Raw genomic sequence first — 17,373 nt, 5'->3', positions numbered from 1 at the left:
AACACTTAAAAAACTTGAAGTACTGTTTTTCAGAAAGCAAATTTTTTTTGGAATATTAAAAATGATATAAAGAGCAGCTTGACAAATCACGAAGTCAGGGGTGCATGAAAGGAATTCAAATGTGCTCCCTCTGCAATGTTTCACCAGTAAAACATTAAAATTATGTGACATTTCTTTTTTAAATTTGTCTGTGAGATATAGTCAGATCAGAATAACATTCACATATAAACAACTGTATATCAGTTTACAGTTTACTGCTTGGTATGTTAAACTTGGTGATTGAGAATGTTGTTTTGAAAGTGCAGGAGCACCTTCAAGAGCTCTCGTTATGAGCTTTGCTTACTGGAAGATTGCAGTCTTAACGGTGTTTCTGCATATAAAAATGTAAGCTAAAGCTACAGGGATCTGGAGATATGTGTCAGATTTCTTTCTGACGCAGTCAAAATAAGATGCCCATTCACTTAAAACTGGGAGGCATTGAAGCTTCACATAGAGGGTGCTGATTCTCTGGAATTCTTTGCTTCAAAGAGTGAATGAGCCCTAGTCATTCGGTGTATTAAAGGTGGAGATAGGTGAATAAAATTGAGGGTTATGGGGAAGTGGCACAGAAGAGGAGCTAAGGCCAGTGTACGGCAAAATAATATTGGATGCAGAAGCAATTTTGTGGGGCTTGTTAGTTTATTCCTGTTCCTATTTTCTCATGTGCTTGTGATTTGCAAAGGAAATGCTTCAAAGTTAACATCAAAATCAGCCTGAGGAAATTCAGCCTTACATCAAAAAACCGGGAAGACATTGCACTCAGTCGATACAGCTGGAAGAAATCTCATCGGAAGAGAGCTGTGCTGCATGAGAATAAGTTGCACTGTTCTGCAGAGAACAAGCAGCAGCTGCGAAAGGGGAGGCTGACCAACCAGAAGACCCAATCACTAACCACAGCCACCACTTACACTTTACCGCACTACACCAGAATATGTGGATCCTGAATCAGCCTCTGCAGCCACCTGACGACCCACCAATAGGAGAACATCATACCCAACTTGGGTGATCATACTGACCCACCCTCATATATTCAATTGTTAATTCCTTACTGATTTCTGAAGAATAACGTTATTCAGAGTAAATAGGGGCAGAATATGCCAGTTGTACTGTAGATAAGTTAGAGTAGAAATGGCTTATTCAAATAGGATGTAATTTTAAGATAATTGGAAGAAAGTACAGGTGGGAATCTCAGTGGTGAGTGTGTTAAACATGCTGCCAGGGGTGCTGGTAGAGGCAGATGAATTAGGGACATTTAAGACACTCCTGGATGGGCACATGGACGATAGAAAAATGGAGGGCTATGTGGGAGGGAAGGGTTAGATTGATCTTAGAGTCGGTTCAGAGATTGGCACAACGTTGTGGGCTAAAGGACCTGCACTCTGCTGTAGTGTTCTGTGTCCTGCGTTCTATAATTCTCCAATCCATGTTCAAGCCCCTAACAAGCACTTTGCCTCACAAAAGAAAAGCAAACATATCGAACTGCAAATGCTGGAAGTACATAACAGGTAGTATCCTTTGAGAGTGAAACAGAATTATTGATTCAATATGATGATTTTTCTTCAGAACCTGAAAAAGTTAGAAGCCGAGTTTAAATTGGAGAGGAGAAGGGAGAGAGAAGAACGGGGGATATAATAGGATGGAAAAATTCCAGAGAAAGTGAATGACATGCATGTTACCATGGCCAGCTGAGAGAAGGTGATGTCAGCTTGGTGACTACATTCGAATGGGCTGGAAAATTAAATAGATCGAAGTTCAAAGTAAATTTATTATCAACGTACACACAGTATATTCATCATATACAACCCAGAGATTTGTTTTCTTGTGGCCATACTCAGTAAATCCAATAACCGTAACAGAATCAATGAACCCAACAGGTCGAACAGCCAGTGTGCAAAAGACAATGAACTGTGCAAATAAAACATATGCAATAACTATTAAAATCATGAGATGAAGGGTCCTTGAAAGTGAGCCCATAGGTTCTGTGAACAATTCAGTGCTGGGGCAAGCGAAGTTGAGTGAAGTTATCCCCTCTTGTTCAAGAGTCTGATGATTGATGGGTAATGACTGTTCCTGAACCTGATGATGTGAGTCCTGAAGCTCCTGTATCTTCTTCCTGATGGCAGCAGTGAGAAGAGAGCATGAACTTGGTGGTGGGGGTCCCTGATAATGGATGCTGCTTTCCTGCAACAATACTCTGTGTAGATATGCTCAAAGGTGGGGAGGGCTTTACCCAAGATGGACTGAGCCGTGTGCACTACTTTTTGTAGGATTTTCTGTTCGGGCATTGGTGTTTCCAAGCCAGGCTGTGATGTACTTTCCACTACACATCTATGGAAGTTTTATCAAAATTGGAAATGGAAGATAGAAGCGCAGTGGTGCTGCTGCTTCACTGCTCTGGAGGCAGGTTTGCACGTTCTCTCTGTGATCTCGTGGTTTTTCCCAATTTCCTCCCATATCCAAAAGGTGTTCCAGTTGCTGAAAATCTGCTATAAAAGAAATCACTGGAAAACATCAAAACAAAGACAGTTTCCCTTTTGGAGGGGGGGGGGGTTTGAGGTGAAGATACTTCTCTACCAAAAGAGGTGTAAGGTTCTCCTTCCCTCCGCTAGCCTGCAGGTCACCCTTGGCCAAGGTGTAGCACCCGCCTAGCACCCCCCCCCCACCCCGATCAGGGTCATGTGAAGCCACAGGAGCAGCTGGTGTATGGTCGTATGAGTAGCTGGTGCATGTAACATGTCCTGGATATGCAACCAATCAAGAGTATTGATAACGGCTGGGGTCACCCGTCTTGTCAAGACAATGCCTAGAAGAAAGAAATGGCAAACACTTCTGTAGAAAGATTTGCCAAGAACAGTCATGATCCTAGACCATGATGATGATAGCCGTGTCATACAACATGGCTTACGATGATGATGGTGACGAGTTTCCTATTGTTTTCACCTTATATCCCATCAGCTTGCACATTCAATGGATTATTATAATTTGTGCCGCCTTCAACAAGATTACACCCAGCAGACGTAATTTTCTCACCTTTCCCGTTATTATTTACGCTTCTTCCAACCCCAAAAGTTACAGATAGCAACCTGTCTTGACCCTCCCTGGTCTGACACCTCACTGTTCATCTCCACCTTATCACAGATACTTCCCTTGTTCTCTCCACCTTACCCTCTTCCCTATTATTTCTAAGTCTTTCAGGTCCTCTTGAAAGATCACTGACTGGTAATGTTAATATTGTTTTGTAACACTGAATATCTGGGTAGAACATGGAATACTACAACATGCACAAAATGCTGAAGGAACTCGGTAAGTCAGGCAGTTTCAATAGAGATGAACAAACAGTCAACATTTTGGGCCAAGATCCTTCTTCAGGACTAGACACCAGAATCAAAAGGTGGAGGTGGGGGAAGGAAGATAGTTGGAAGTTGATATGTGAAACCAGGAGGGCAAGACAGGTAATGAGCTGGAGAGGATGGAATCAGATAGGAGAGGAGAGTGGACGATAGGAGAAAGGGGAGGAGGGAGATGATAGGCAGATGACAAAAGGTAAGAGGGTGGCCGGTCCGGGTGAGTCCATGCTTGAAGAGTCGTAGGGCAGCAGAGGTCACAGAGGGGGAGCAGTGAGAGAGGGTCTCGCTGAACTCCTGTCAAAGAGAAGATTTAAACTTCAGCAGGGTAGGCAACCCTCGATGAGACTTTGCAGTGAAGCAACAAATCATAAACACAAGAAAATCTGCCGATGCTGGAAATCCAAAGCAACACAGACAAAATGCTGGAGGAACTCAGCAGGTCAGGAAGTACCAAACTATAGAATACTACAGCATGATACAGGCCCTTTGGCCCACCATGTTGTGCCGACCATTTAACGTTCTCTGAGATGTAGAGGTAAAAGGATCAATGAACTTCAAATGACAATGATTCTCCAGCCACCCACTGCCCCGGGGAAGGTGGGAAAACCTTTATACTTCAATGAGTGAGGTAGGCTGAGGTTCTGCGTTCTCCAGTGAACCAGTAGCAAAATTTTACAGTTATTAATTGGCTGTCTAGCAATAGTGCAAATCCTTTGTGCAGTTTGCCTGCTTTAGAGAGACTCTTGTGACTTGGACTGTGGAATTTTCGTAACGCAGAGAAATTAGTTTCAATATCGAACCCTTTTTAAAAATAACGTATTGATGCAATTTTGTCGCTCATTAATTACTGTCAATTAATGTTTCTCAGTTCCAACAACAGTCTGCCTAAATATGATTTATTGCAGGATGTGCAAATTAGAACCAAAAGTTGTTGCACTATTTTAGCACTTGTTTTAAATATAGTTAAACACCTTTGTTCTGGAATAATGTAGAACTCTAATTCTTGTGACTGTTTCATGTTAAAGGCCTGGGTGGGGTGGGGGGGGGGGAAGCAATGGTATTTTAATAGATGTCACAAGGACTTTCAAGTAGCAGTTCTTCAAATAACTACCCAAAATGATCTATTATCAAACTTAATTTTTGCCCAAGAGGTCTCGTGTTTTAAAAGTGATGGATGTTTGTTTGGTTGAAACAGCAAAAATGATTATGAAAAAATGTATGTGAAAAATTAGCCTACTGTGGCAAATGATAGAACTCAAAATTATGAGGAATGTCAATGGATAGATTGTCAGGGTCTTTTCTGCAGATAGAGGTGGGCTTGATGGCTCTGGACCTGTGCTCACCGGAGTTCAGAAGAGTGACAGGATGTCATTGAAATCAAATATTGAAAGGCCTACCTAGACTGGATGTGGAGAGGATGTTCCCTCAGTGGGGTGGTCTAGGAACAGACAACACCGCCTCAGAAACAGAGGAACCTCCCTTTAGAACTGAGATGAGGATGAATTTCTTTAGCCAGAGGGTAGTGAATCTGTGGAATTCATTGCCACACGTGGCAGTAGAGGTCAAGTCAATGGGCATATTTAAAGTGAAGGTGGATAGTTTCTTGGTTAGTAAGGGCATCTAAGATTACAGGGAGAATGCGGGAGAAGGGAGTTGAGAGGGATAACAAGTCAGCCATGATGGAATGGTGGAAGAGAAACAATGGGCTGAATGGCCTAATTCTGCTCCTATATCTTATGGTCTAGTACGAGAAGGCACTGGTTTAAAATGAGGGAGGAAAATTTGATAGAGATCTGAGAGTCATTCTTCTACGTGAAGGGTGGTTGTTATATGGAGCAAGCTGCTGGAGGAAGTGGTAGAAGCAGGTACATTTATAAAGGATTTAAACAACTATGGATAGGAAAGGAGTAGTGGGATACAGGATTGGTTTAGAAAGGTGCCACGGTCAGTATGAGCAAGTTGGGCCCATTTCAGCATGGTGACTCTATGACTGTATCAAGGATCAAGGATCAACTTTATTCGCCATATACAATTACATGTATCAATAATTTGCTGTGACATGCAACAAAAAATACAACAACATTCAATGATTGTAGACAATAGACAATAGGTGCAGAAGTAGACCATTCGGCCCCTCGAGTCTGCACCGTCATTCTGAGATCATGGCTGATCATTCACTATCAATACCCAGTCCCTGCCTTGTCCCCATAACCCTTGATTCCCCTATCCATCAGATATCTATCTAGCTCCTTCTTGAAAGCATCCAGAGAATTGGCCTCCACCGTCTTCCGAGGCAGTGCATTCCACACCTCCACAGCTCTCTGGGAGAAGAAGCTCTTCCTCAACTCTGTTTTAAATAACTGACCTCTTATTCTCAATCCATGCCCTCTGGTACTGGACTCTCCCAACATCTGGAACATATTTCCTGCCTCAATCCTATCAAATTCTTTAATTATCTTAAACGTTTCAATCAGATCCCCTCTCAATCTCCTCAATTCCAGCGTGTACAAGCCCAATCTCTCCAATCTCTCTGCGTAAGACAGCTCTGCCATCCCAGGAATCAACCTAGTGAATCTACGCTGCACTTCCTCAATTGCCAGAATGTCCTTCCTTAAACCTGGAGACCAAAACTGTACACAATATTCCAGGTGTGGTCTCACCAGGGCCCTGTACAAATGCAAAAGGACATCCTTGCTCTTGTACTCAATTCCCCTTGTAATAAAGGCCAACATTCCATTTGCCCTCTTCACTGCCTGTTGCACTTGCTCATTCACCTTCATTGACTGGTGAACTAGGACTCCTAGGTCTCTTTGCATTTCTCCCTTACCTAACTCTACACCGTTCAGACAATACTCTGCCCTCTTGTTCCTGCTTCCAAAGTGGATAACTTCACATTTATTCACATTGAATGACATCTGCCAAGTATCTGCCCACTCACCCAGCCTATCCAAGTCTCCCTGTATTCTCCTAACGTCCTCTTCGCATGTCACACTGCCACCCAGTTTAGTATCATCAGCAAACTTGCTGATATAGTTTTCAATGCCCTCATCTAAATCGTTGACATAAATTGTAAAGAGCTGTGGTCCCAATACAGAGCCCTGTGGGTACCCCACTAGTCACCTCCAGCCAGTCCGAGAAACACCCATTCACTGCTACCCTTTGCTTTCTATCTGCCAACCAGTTTTCTATCCATGTTGAAACCCTGCCCCCAATGCCATGAGCTCTGATTTTACTCACCAATCTCCTATGTGGCACCTTATCAAATGCCTTCTGAAAATCTAGGTACACAACATCCACTGGCTTACCCTCGTCTAACATCCTTGTTATACCCTCAGAAAACTCCAACAGATTAGTCAAGCATGATTTGCCCTTGGTAAATCCATGCTGGCTCGGCCTAATCCTATTTCTGCCATCAAGATGTGCCACTATTTCGTCCTTAATAATGGACTCAAGCATCTTACCCACGACTGACGTTAGGCTAACAGGGCCATAGTTCTCCGTTTTCTCCTTCCCTCCCTTCTTGAAAAGTGGGATAACATTAGCCACTCTCCAATCTTCAGGAACTGATCCTGAATCTAAGGAACATTGGAAAATGATTACCAATGCATCTGCAATTTCCTGAGCCAACTCTTTTAAAACCTCGGATGCAGATCATCTGGACCCGGGGATTTATTAGCCTTCAGTCCTACTAGTCTTCTCATCACAGTTTCTTTCCTAATGTCAATCTGTCTCAATTCCTCTGATATCTTATGTCCCTGGCCCATCCATACATCTGGGAGATTGCTTGTGTCCTCCCTGGTGAAGACAGATCTAAAGTACGCATTAAATTCTGTTGCCATTTCCCTGTTTCCCATAACAATTTCTCCCAATTCATTCTTCAAGGGGCCAACATTGTTCTTAACTATCTTCTTTCTCTTTACATAGCTAAAAAAGCTTTTGCTATCCCCTTTTATATTCCTGGCTAGACTGAGCTCATACCTGATTTTTTCTCTCCGTATTGCTTTTTTAGTTAAGATCTGCTGTTCCTTAAAACTTTCCCAATCATCTGTATTCCCACTCATCTTAGCTCTGTCATACTTCTTTTTCTTTAATGCTATACAATCTCTGACTTCCTTTGTCAACCACTGTGGCCCCTTCCCCCTCTTTGAATCCTTCCTTCTCATTGGAATGAACTGCTTTTGCATCTTTTGTATTATCCCCAAGAATATCTGCCACTGCTGATCCACTGTCTTTCCTGCCAGGGCATCCGCCCATTTAACTTTGGCCAGCTCTTCCCTTATGGCTCTGTAGTCTCCTTTATTTACTTGCAACACCTCTGATCTGCTCTTATTCCTCTCAAATTGTAGATAAAAACTTATCACGTTATGATCATGTTATAATCATGTTACGAAGAAAGAATTATATAAAATATAAAGTTAGAGGTTAAAGCACGAATATGGAATAAACTGTTATAAATAAATACCAGCATCTATTTACAATGCAAACAGCATTACAAAAAGTGGTTTCAAATGTTTAGAGTGCAGTGCAGTGGCAGAGATAATAGGTAGAGGGGAGTGGGGGGTAGTAACTAGAATATTTGATCAGATTAATTGCCTGGGGATGAAACCTTTAAGATGGTGTGAAGTTTTGGTGTTTATAACCCTACAGCGCTTTCCAGAAGGGAGTTTTAGGATGCTGGTTTAGATAATGGATAATGCATAGAGGCCATTTAATCTGTTATTCTACAACTGAGCAAATATTTTCTCTGGTAGGGAATAACAGAATTAAAACAAAAAGGATTGTAAGTCGTAATGTGCTCCAGAAGAGGCTTTTAGATCTGTAATGCACCACCTGAAAGAGTAGTGGATTCAGGTTCCAAAAGAGCTTTGAGAAAATGGTTGGGTATGTATTTGAAGAGCATTGATTTGCCAGGTCGTCGAGGGAGTGGGGTGGGTAGTGCTTGGATATAGAATAGTTGAATCAGACCACTTTCTCAAAAAAACAACACAAACATGATGGGCCAAATATCCTCCCACAGACAATTTTATAGAATACTGTAAAGATTCTAACAGATTAAATGGCCTCCATGCATTATCCATTATCTAAACCAGCATCCAAAAGCTCCCTTCTGGAAAGTGCTGTAGGGTTATAAAAACCATTGTAAAGATCCTTACTGAAAAGTTTGGAACTTCCTCAAGGTTTCCAGAAACTCTGGAGATTGCACAAACTATGGACTCGCTCTTAAAGACTACAACTTTATGTTGTCAGTTTGTTATATATTTGTTTACCTTTTATTGTATTTGCACCGTTTATCTAGTTTTGAACATTGTTTGTCAGCCATTGTTTGTAGTTTCACATTGATTCTATTGTATTTATTTGTTCTACCTCGAATGCTCTTAGAAAATGAATCTCGGGTAATATTTGGTGACATATATGTACCTTAACAATAAATTTACTTTGAATTTCCAACTTTGAAATAGTAACAATCCAGTGTCCCCACACAGGTTGGTCACCATTAAATAAAATGTACGTTTGTAAGAGCGCTTATTGGCTGACTATTCAGTAATATAAAAAGTATTATTACATAATTTCTTACCTTTCTTGTCTAGTTTATGTTTAAAATGTAACCTGACATTCTGTGTCTATGCTCATTTAGTCTGTATTTAGTTTGTCACAACTTTCAGAAGATTAGTGGTTTGAGAAATGACATATTCCAAATGTTTGTGTCAATATTCAGTCCCAGATAATTGTGAGTTATAAAGGGTAAAGTAATTGTGCTTGGTTTAACTAAGCATTTAACAATCATATATCCATATATGGCATGTGAATGAACCAAAATTCACAAAATGTATCAGTGAAAAGACGTTAAACAACTAAAAAGTTAAGGTTTATCAGCATAGGTAATCTGAAAAAAAAGCCATCAATCGAAGTTGTCAAAATAACTTAACCAAATCGAGCAAGCACATTTATCCATAGACACCTGGATTGCAGTTCTTGCTGCCTTGTCTCTGGTCAGGATTCCTTCCCTTCCTCTCAGTTTGTCCATCTTTTCTCAAGATGGGGGTCTACTCTAGGCCATTTGAAATGTCCTCTTTTGAGGAAACAAGGCCCTTCCACTCCCCAAAGTGATGGGACTGTTTCTATGGGAACTATTCCTTGGTTCATTTATCAGTTCCCACTCAACCCACCCTCTCTTTTGGCAATTTCCTTTGAAACCATAGAAACTCATAAATGCTGCAAAGACATCATCAGGTTGTTCGTGTCATTTTGGGGATATTTCTTTAGTCCAGTCAGCCATGAAATTACATAATTTTAAATGTACTAGGAAACTCATTAATGAATGATTGACAATTGAAGTGCTGCAAATTAATTATCTACTTGAACTGAGTTTTTGTTTGGAATAAAAAGTATCATCTGGCACTGTCAGTTTTTTTGGGGAAATTTGCAGATGCAGATGCATGTGAGAGGAAAATCCATATCATGTTTATTGTCACTGACGTAGGCGCTAATAAAGTGGCCACTGAGTGTACGTTCATGCTCTTCTGCTGCTGTAGCCCATCCACTTCATTGTTCAACGTGTTGTGTGTCCAAAGATGGCCTTCTGCACAGGGCTGTTGTGGCACATGGTTGTCTTGAGCTACTGTTGCCTTCCTGTCAGCTTCAGCCCAGCTGGTCCTTAACCACTGACCTTGCAAGGCATTTTCGGCCACAGAACTGCTGCTCACTGGATGTTTTTATTTGCTTTTCACACCATTCACTGTAAACTCTGGAGACTGTTGTGCATGAAAATCCCAGGAGGTCAGCAGTTTCTGAGGTACCCAAACCACAATTATTCCATGTTAAAAGTCACTTAGATGAGAATACTTCTCCATTCTCATCTTCGGTCTGAACAACAACTGAACCTCTTGTCCATGTCTGTGTGCTTTTATCCATTGAGTTGCTGCCACACGATTGGCTGATTGGATATTTGCATTAATGAGCAGGAGTACAGGAGGTACCTAATAAAGTAGCCACAAAGTGTATGACATGATACTTGTTGTTTTTCAGCAGCAATACATAAAAAATTGGAAGTTACGATAAGGAATTTATTGAAAAATAAATTACTAGCGCAAAAGGAGAGAAAAATAGTGAGGTAAAGTTCATGGACTTTTCAGAAATCTGATCGCAGTGGGAAAGAAGCTGTTCCTAAAACATTGAGTATATGTCTTCAGGCTGCTGTTGTTCTTCCCTGATGGGATTCATGAGTAGAGTGCATGTCCTGGATAGTGAGAGTCCTGTCAGGGGAAAACCTAGTTTGAAACTGAGTCCAGAATAGACCCTATGAATTGTGCTGCTATTAAGAAAGAGAGAGAGGGAGGCGTCCAGTGCAATGAGAGAGAGAGAGAGAGACATACAGAAATGGCTTGGAAGATTGATGTTATGGTTCCTCTGCCAGCTTGTTTACCTTTTCCCCGAGGTCACTTGCCTGCTTGTTGAAGTTCCTGCAGAGAGAGAACGGAACAGGTTAATGGACAGCCGGTGTCTGACATGGGGAGATAAAAGCCAGGTCTGCTGTTACACAGAGAGACACACCACGAGACACAAAGAGTGGACACTGGACGAGCTTTGTTGCACCCATAGGAAGGTGGGGTTTTCGGAGGATCGATCAGTGGCTCACAGTGTGAAAAGGCGCGGCCGGTGGGGAATTATTTGTGTGTCCACCCTTGCCTGGGTGATAATTCCACCACTGAAGAATGGTCGTACGTATCATGGTCGTAGTCGATGACCACGATGGGATTTTGGAAGACAACGGGAAGATTGACGGCATCACCTCTCACCCCCCCCCCCCCTCTCTCCAACGTTACTCAACTAACTACCTTGAACTGAACTGAACTCTCTTCATCACATCGTAAGACTGTACCCATTTACCCCTAGGTTTGAAAGAGCCTAGTTTTGTTCCTATTTCCACACACACACATATATATATATCATTGCTAACCTGTTCAATGTATTTGCATTTATATTACCATATTGCTTAGTAACTAATAAACATTATTAGTTTATAGCAATACCAGACTCCAAAGTGTTTTCCTTTTCTGCTGGTTCTTTAACACGGTCATGGGGTACGTGACAGTCCTTCCTGATGAAAGCTGCCTCCCAGAGGCACTACTTTTGAAAGATGCTTTTGATGGTGGGATGGGTTGTGCCCATGATGGAGCTGGCCTAGTTTACAACCCTCGGCAGCTTCTATTCAACCCTGTACATTGGAGCTTCCGTAACAGGTGGTGATGCAAACCAGTCAAGGTACATCTGTAGAAATCTGCTAAAGTCTTTGCTGGCATCCCAAATCTCCTCAAACTCCTAACAAAGTATAGCTGCTGTCATGCCTTCTATGTTGGTACCCGGATAGATCCTCTGAGATGCTGCCCGCCCAGGAAGTTGAAGTTGCTCCACTCTTTCCACTGCTAATCCCTCAGTGAGGACTGGTGTGTGTTCTTCCTACTTCCCCTTCCTGAAATCAACAATTAATTTCTTGGACTTACTGACGTTGAGCACAAGGTTGTTATGGTGACACCACACAACCAGCTGATCTATCTCACGCCTGTACACCTCCTCATTACCACCTGAGATTCTGCCAACAACATTTGTGCCATTTGTGAATTTATAGATGGTATTTGGGCTATGCCTGTCACATAGTCATGAGTGTATAGAGAGCAGAGCAGAATACCATGCTGTGCTGATGTGCAACTTCAATACCTTGAGTATATTGTCACTCCAGACTAATTATGTACTAGTCACAACTAGGATACACAAACAGTGGAATTAATGGCATGCGATAGTCTTGCGAGTCCAAGGATCTGCACCTGGAAAGTCTTGCTTCAGTTTCTCTAGGGAACAGACCAGGGTGCAGGTCGTATGGAAGACCGGCAGTTGCCCAAGCAGCAAGTCTTCCCTCTCCATGACACCGATGTTGTCCAAGGGAAGGGCTGATACAGCTTGGCACCAGTGACGTCACAGGAGTTGCCAGAGCGAGGCTGAAGACAACATTGACAGCAACGGCCTTAGGGACTCCAGCTCCGGATTTGTCCTCAGGGTTTACTCCCGAAGCCTTTCCCATGAGTGGGCATGGCCACAAGGCAGCAGAGGTTTGAAATCAGAGTTTTCCCTCTCTTAGAAGGACTGCCTTCCCTGGCTGACGAGCTCCATCTCCCCGAAGCACTGGTTTTAAGGCGCCAGGACCCACCTTCGCCCCTTCTCCTGTCAGTAGAAACAGTTCTGCCAGGCTGAGAGGCTAAGCCACATGAAGACCAGGAGTTGGACTTGGTTGTCAGAGGCTATTTGAGGCGCATGCCATGAGGAACACTTTTAGATGGTGGGAGCTTGTCCCCACTACCACTCCTCAGTTTGACAACCTTGGAACTACAAACAGTGGAATACCGGCAAATGAAAACATAATCTTTTACTTTATTTATGAGCTTGATATGTTCAAATGAAATTCTAAATAAACTGTATTCAGGGTGTAATGTACCACAAGGTAATAGAAGTTTGGTCTAGGACAATGGCTCATGGTTCAATTTAATATCAGAGTATGTATACAGTATACAACCTGAAATTCTTACTCCTCAGTGATGTCCATGAAACAGAAAAAAAAACAAAGAATGAATGTCAGAAAAACATCTGTACCCCCTCCCATGCACAAGCGACAGTTCAAGCATCAACCTTACCACCTCTCCTTCCCCCCAGCTGCTCCAGAAAAAGTGTCAACCCTGACTAGCCTCTATGCAGCAGTGGAAAAGCCCCCAAGGAGTCCATGATCAAGACTCCATCAAAAACTACAGCCCATCCCAACACTGCAACATCTCAGACAGGCTCTCTCTCTCACCAGCGAGGGAGAGAGAGAGATTTCACCGGTCTGCAACAACGAGAGGGGAGACCAACATGTTTCGATGTGATAAAGCTAAAAAAACTCTACCTTAGTTAACTGCAAAATAAGTTAAAAGGATTGAACTATCAATTACTGTTTAGTAGAAATTCAAAAGACAAGGCAGTAAATGTATTCATTCGTGATGAAGGATCTTGACCCAAAGCATCGACTGTTTACGCATTTCCATCAATGCCACCTGACTTACCGAGTTGCTCCATCATCTTGTGTGTGCTGCTCAAAATTTCAAGCAGAATCCCTTGTGAATTAATTGAGTGAATTAATTGAGGCTTGAACTTTTACGTTTTAGATAATTTGGAGATTAGTAACTTCAGGTGTTTTGTTGACGACACACACAGACATTGAGAGTAGAGTGAAATCTTGTTCATCTGTTGAGGTAACAGAATCTATGGAGGGAAGTACACAGTTGACATTTTGGCCCAAGAGGCTTCATTAGGACTCTGGTGAGTTTAAAAGTGGCATGGAGAGAGTGGGCAGTGCATTCAGAGGGGGGACTGGTTGGGATAGGTGAGTTGAGCAGTAAAGTCAAGGTGGTTGATGACCCGTCGGGAGTTAGATATGGAAAGATCCAGAGCAGGCAGAAAGTCAGAGTGGGACATCCAAGAAGTGGAGGAAGTTGAAAGTGGGAGAAAGGGCCATCAGTGGTTCCTCTGGCACTTCGTGTGAGCAGCTCAAGATCTCCAGCATCTTCAGAACCTCTTGTGTCTATGTGAGGTAACGGAACATTTGTTTTGTTACTAACCACACAGAAGGAAACCTGCTTAGATTTCTAAAGGCAACAGTTAACTAATGCTGCATTCAGATTTGTTTGTCAAAGGTGTAATTACATAAAACAGAAATCACAATGTAATAAGAACACTGAACTGCTTGGGGTTGAATAAATTATCAGCACTAATATTTCCCATGGGGTAAGAGAGAGGGAGAGATATGACGGCAGTTCTTAACTGAATTGAATTGACCTTATTACTTACATCCTTCATATACATGAGGAGTAAAAATCTTTACATTACATCTTGGTCTAAATGTGTAATGTGCAATTTGTATTAATTTGCAATAAATAGTATGTACAACAGGACAGTCAATACAACATAGAAATACAATTGTATCAGAGTGAAATAATCAGTCTGATGGCCTGGTGGAAGAAACGGTCCCGGAGCCTGTTGGTCCTGGCTTTTATGCTGCGGTACTGTTTCCCGGATGGCAGCAGCTGGTGGGTCCCAATGACCCTTCGGGTCCTTTTTACGCAGCTGTCTTTGTAAATATCCTGCATAGTGGGAAGTTCACATCTGCAGATGCGCTGGGCTGTCCGTACCATTTTCTGCAGAGTCCCGCGACTGAGGGAAGTACAGTTTCCATACCAGGCAGTGATGCAGCCAGTCAGGATGCTCTCAATTGTGCTCCTGTAGAAAGTTCTGAGGATTTGGGGGCCCATATCAAACTTCTTCAACCGCCTGAGGTGGAAGAGGCACCGTTGTGCTTTTTTCACCCCAGAGCCGGTTTGTACAGAACACATGAGATCCTTGGTGATGTTTATGCCAGCCTGTCTCCATTCATCCTGTAATCCACAACCAGCTCCTCTGTTTTTGCAACACTGAGGGAGAGGTTGTTTTCTTGACACCATTATGTCGGGATGATGACTTCTTCATTATTATTTGAGATTAGGCCAATCAATCATCAGCAAATTTAATTAGCAGATTGGAGTATACAGAGAGTAAAGGAGGAGGCTTAGTACACTGCTTTGAGGGGCACCTGTGTTGAGGGTCGGGGGCAGAGGTGAGGGAGCCCAATCTTACCACCTGCTGGTCATCTGACAGGAAATCCAGGATTGAGCTGCACAAGGCAGGGTGAAGGCCAAGGTCTCTGAGCTTCTTGTCGAGCCTGGAGGGAATTATGGTGTTGAATGCTGAACTGTAGCCCAAGAACAGCATTCTCACATAAGCACCCCTCTTCTCCAGATGTGTAAGGACGGCGTGTAGAGCTGCAGCTATTGCATCGTCTGTCAATCAGTTCTGTCAGTAGGTAAATTGTAGAGGGTGGTAGCGTGCTGCAGATGTGGTCCTTGACCAGCCTCTCAAAGTATTTACTTATTATTGAGGCGAGTGTGACAGGGTGCCTATCTTTCAGAAATGTTACCTTGGACTTTTTAGATACAGGGACAATGGTGGATATTTTGAAGCAGGAGAACACTCTACACTGGGAGAGGGAGAGATTAAAAGTGTCTGTAAACACACCTACCAGTTGTGCTGGGCACATCTTGAGTACCCCCCCCCCCCCCCTGGGATGCTGTCCAGTCCTGCAGCCTTGTGACTGTCCACATCTGCATACCTCAGCCTCAGAAATAACCAAGGTGCAGGTCGCTTTGGAGGCTCTCCTCAGGGGCTCAGTGTTGGCAAACCAAGCGATTTAGCTCACAAATCCCACCCACAACCATGACAGAACATCGTCACTAACCCAGAGATGCTAAATTACTGTTGGATCTATTCCTTTGATGTTTCTTTTGTTCTTCCACTGGAGTGAACATCAAGGGATAGATATGATTGCAAATGTAACACTCACCCAACAGGCTGGTATATGTTTAGAGGAAAATGAGATCTTGTGCTTTAGTTCTTGGTAGGGTCACCCATGCCACACAGGTCCAAGGGTAAGAGGCCAGATTAAGAGAGGTCTACTGCTCCTCCTCCAGGTTCAGGGGTTCACCCCAGGACCAACAACGCTGACTGGTAAAAAAAATTGTTACCTATACAGAAGAGGAGTCCTTCCATATCTGTGTGCGACTGTATGAACAGACAGAGATGAAGGAGCTTCATTGCTGTCCCAAATTCCAATGGCATAATGGGTAGTAAGTAATTATAGAAATGATGATATGAGGAAACAACAGCTTGCCAAGCTCTTTAAATGTGCGAAGGGATAAAATTCAAATTACAAATCCTTTTTATGATTTAAGACAACTGTCTTTTGTGAACATCAGAATGAAAGAAAAAGCAGATGCTGGAAATCTGAAGTAAAAATTGAAAATTCTAGAAACATTATGTCAGGGAGTATTTGTGGAAAGAATATCAATTAACATTTCAGGTCTGGAATTGCTCATCAGAACTGTGATGATGGACATCCAGTCTGAAATATTAACTGTTTCTCTCTCTGTGGGTGCTGCCTTACCTGGTGAGTGTTTCTGGCATTTGCTGTTTTTATTTATATACTTTATGAAGATGTACTTAGTCATTGTTGTGCTAAGAAAGCTGCTAAGTATTTTTAATAAATAAAAGATTGTGAATAGCGCTCACACAATTTTATGACATTACCAGCCAGCAGGTGAAGCTTCCTGTTGGTAGTAAGAATTCAGAACATCATCATTGAAGTAACTTGAGAATTAGAAGATGAAATCACCTGTTCAGTCATCAGTTCTTGATTTAAAACCTTCATTTTTCATGCATGCAAAAATATTCATGAAGTATTCATATCATTCTGTTTTGTAGTCTCAGATTTCCTCATTCTGTATAGAATGAATAACAATTCTGATCCTGGGGTTTGCATATTTGTATCATCTTTCTTTGAAAGAACATGCAAGTTATGTTTTCATTTATGAATCTTTCATTAGATGCATCACTTTCCGAAAAGGCACCATCGGGGCTTACATAGAATTATGAATTACAGATTGTGAACATCCCAAGAGTTTGCTCTGATAGGGCAGATTGTGCGTAATGGAACTGTTACGCCCATGGCCCCCTCCTTTTTGAGAATCGCAGGAGTCAGGAGACCCAGGAAATGAGAGAGAGACATGCAGAATCCACAAAGGGTTTGGAATGTGTCCTGGCCTCCGAAAGGCGGAACCATTGATAACGGCTATTGGAGACGGGATTGTGTATTGAATACTGTACGATGCATCAAAGCCCCCCAGGCAATGAACCAAGGGAGGGGGGGTTGGTGGAGGGATTGCATCATCCCAACCTGATTGACATCTGAGAACCTGTGAGTCAGGATAAAAGAGGGTCTGGGGAACAGCCCCTTCAGACGCACCAGAAGAAACGCTAGCGATCCCGTAATAGCGGAAGCCGGTGGGAGGGCCACGTGCGTCCTTTTCCATTTGCC

The 17,373-nt window shown here is 42.6% G+C and overlaps 1 protein-coding gene across 1 annotated transcript in view; it reads left to right on the top strand.

Moving 5' to 3' along the window:
• Window positions 1-17,373, top strand: part of LOC132378312 (adenylate cyclase type 2-like) — a 507,293-nt gene that overhangs the window by 308,075 nt on the left and 181,845 nt on the right. The gene's annotated exons all lie outside the window — the stretch shown is intronic.

Source organism: Hypanus sabinus, chromosome 20 (genome assembly GCF_030144855.1).
Source record: "Hypanus sabinus isolate sHypSab1 chromosome 20, sHypSab1.hap1, whole genome shotgun sequence".
In the NCBI taxonomy this organism is placed as follows: Eukaryota; Metazoa; Chordata; class Chondrichthyes; order Myliobatiformes; family Dasyatidae; genus Hypanus; species Hypanus sabinus.
This window is presented reverse-complemented; position numbering and strand designations above follow the sequence as displayed.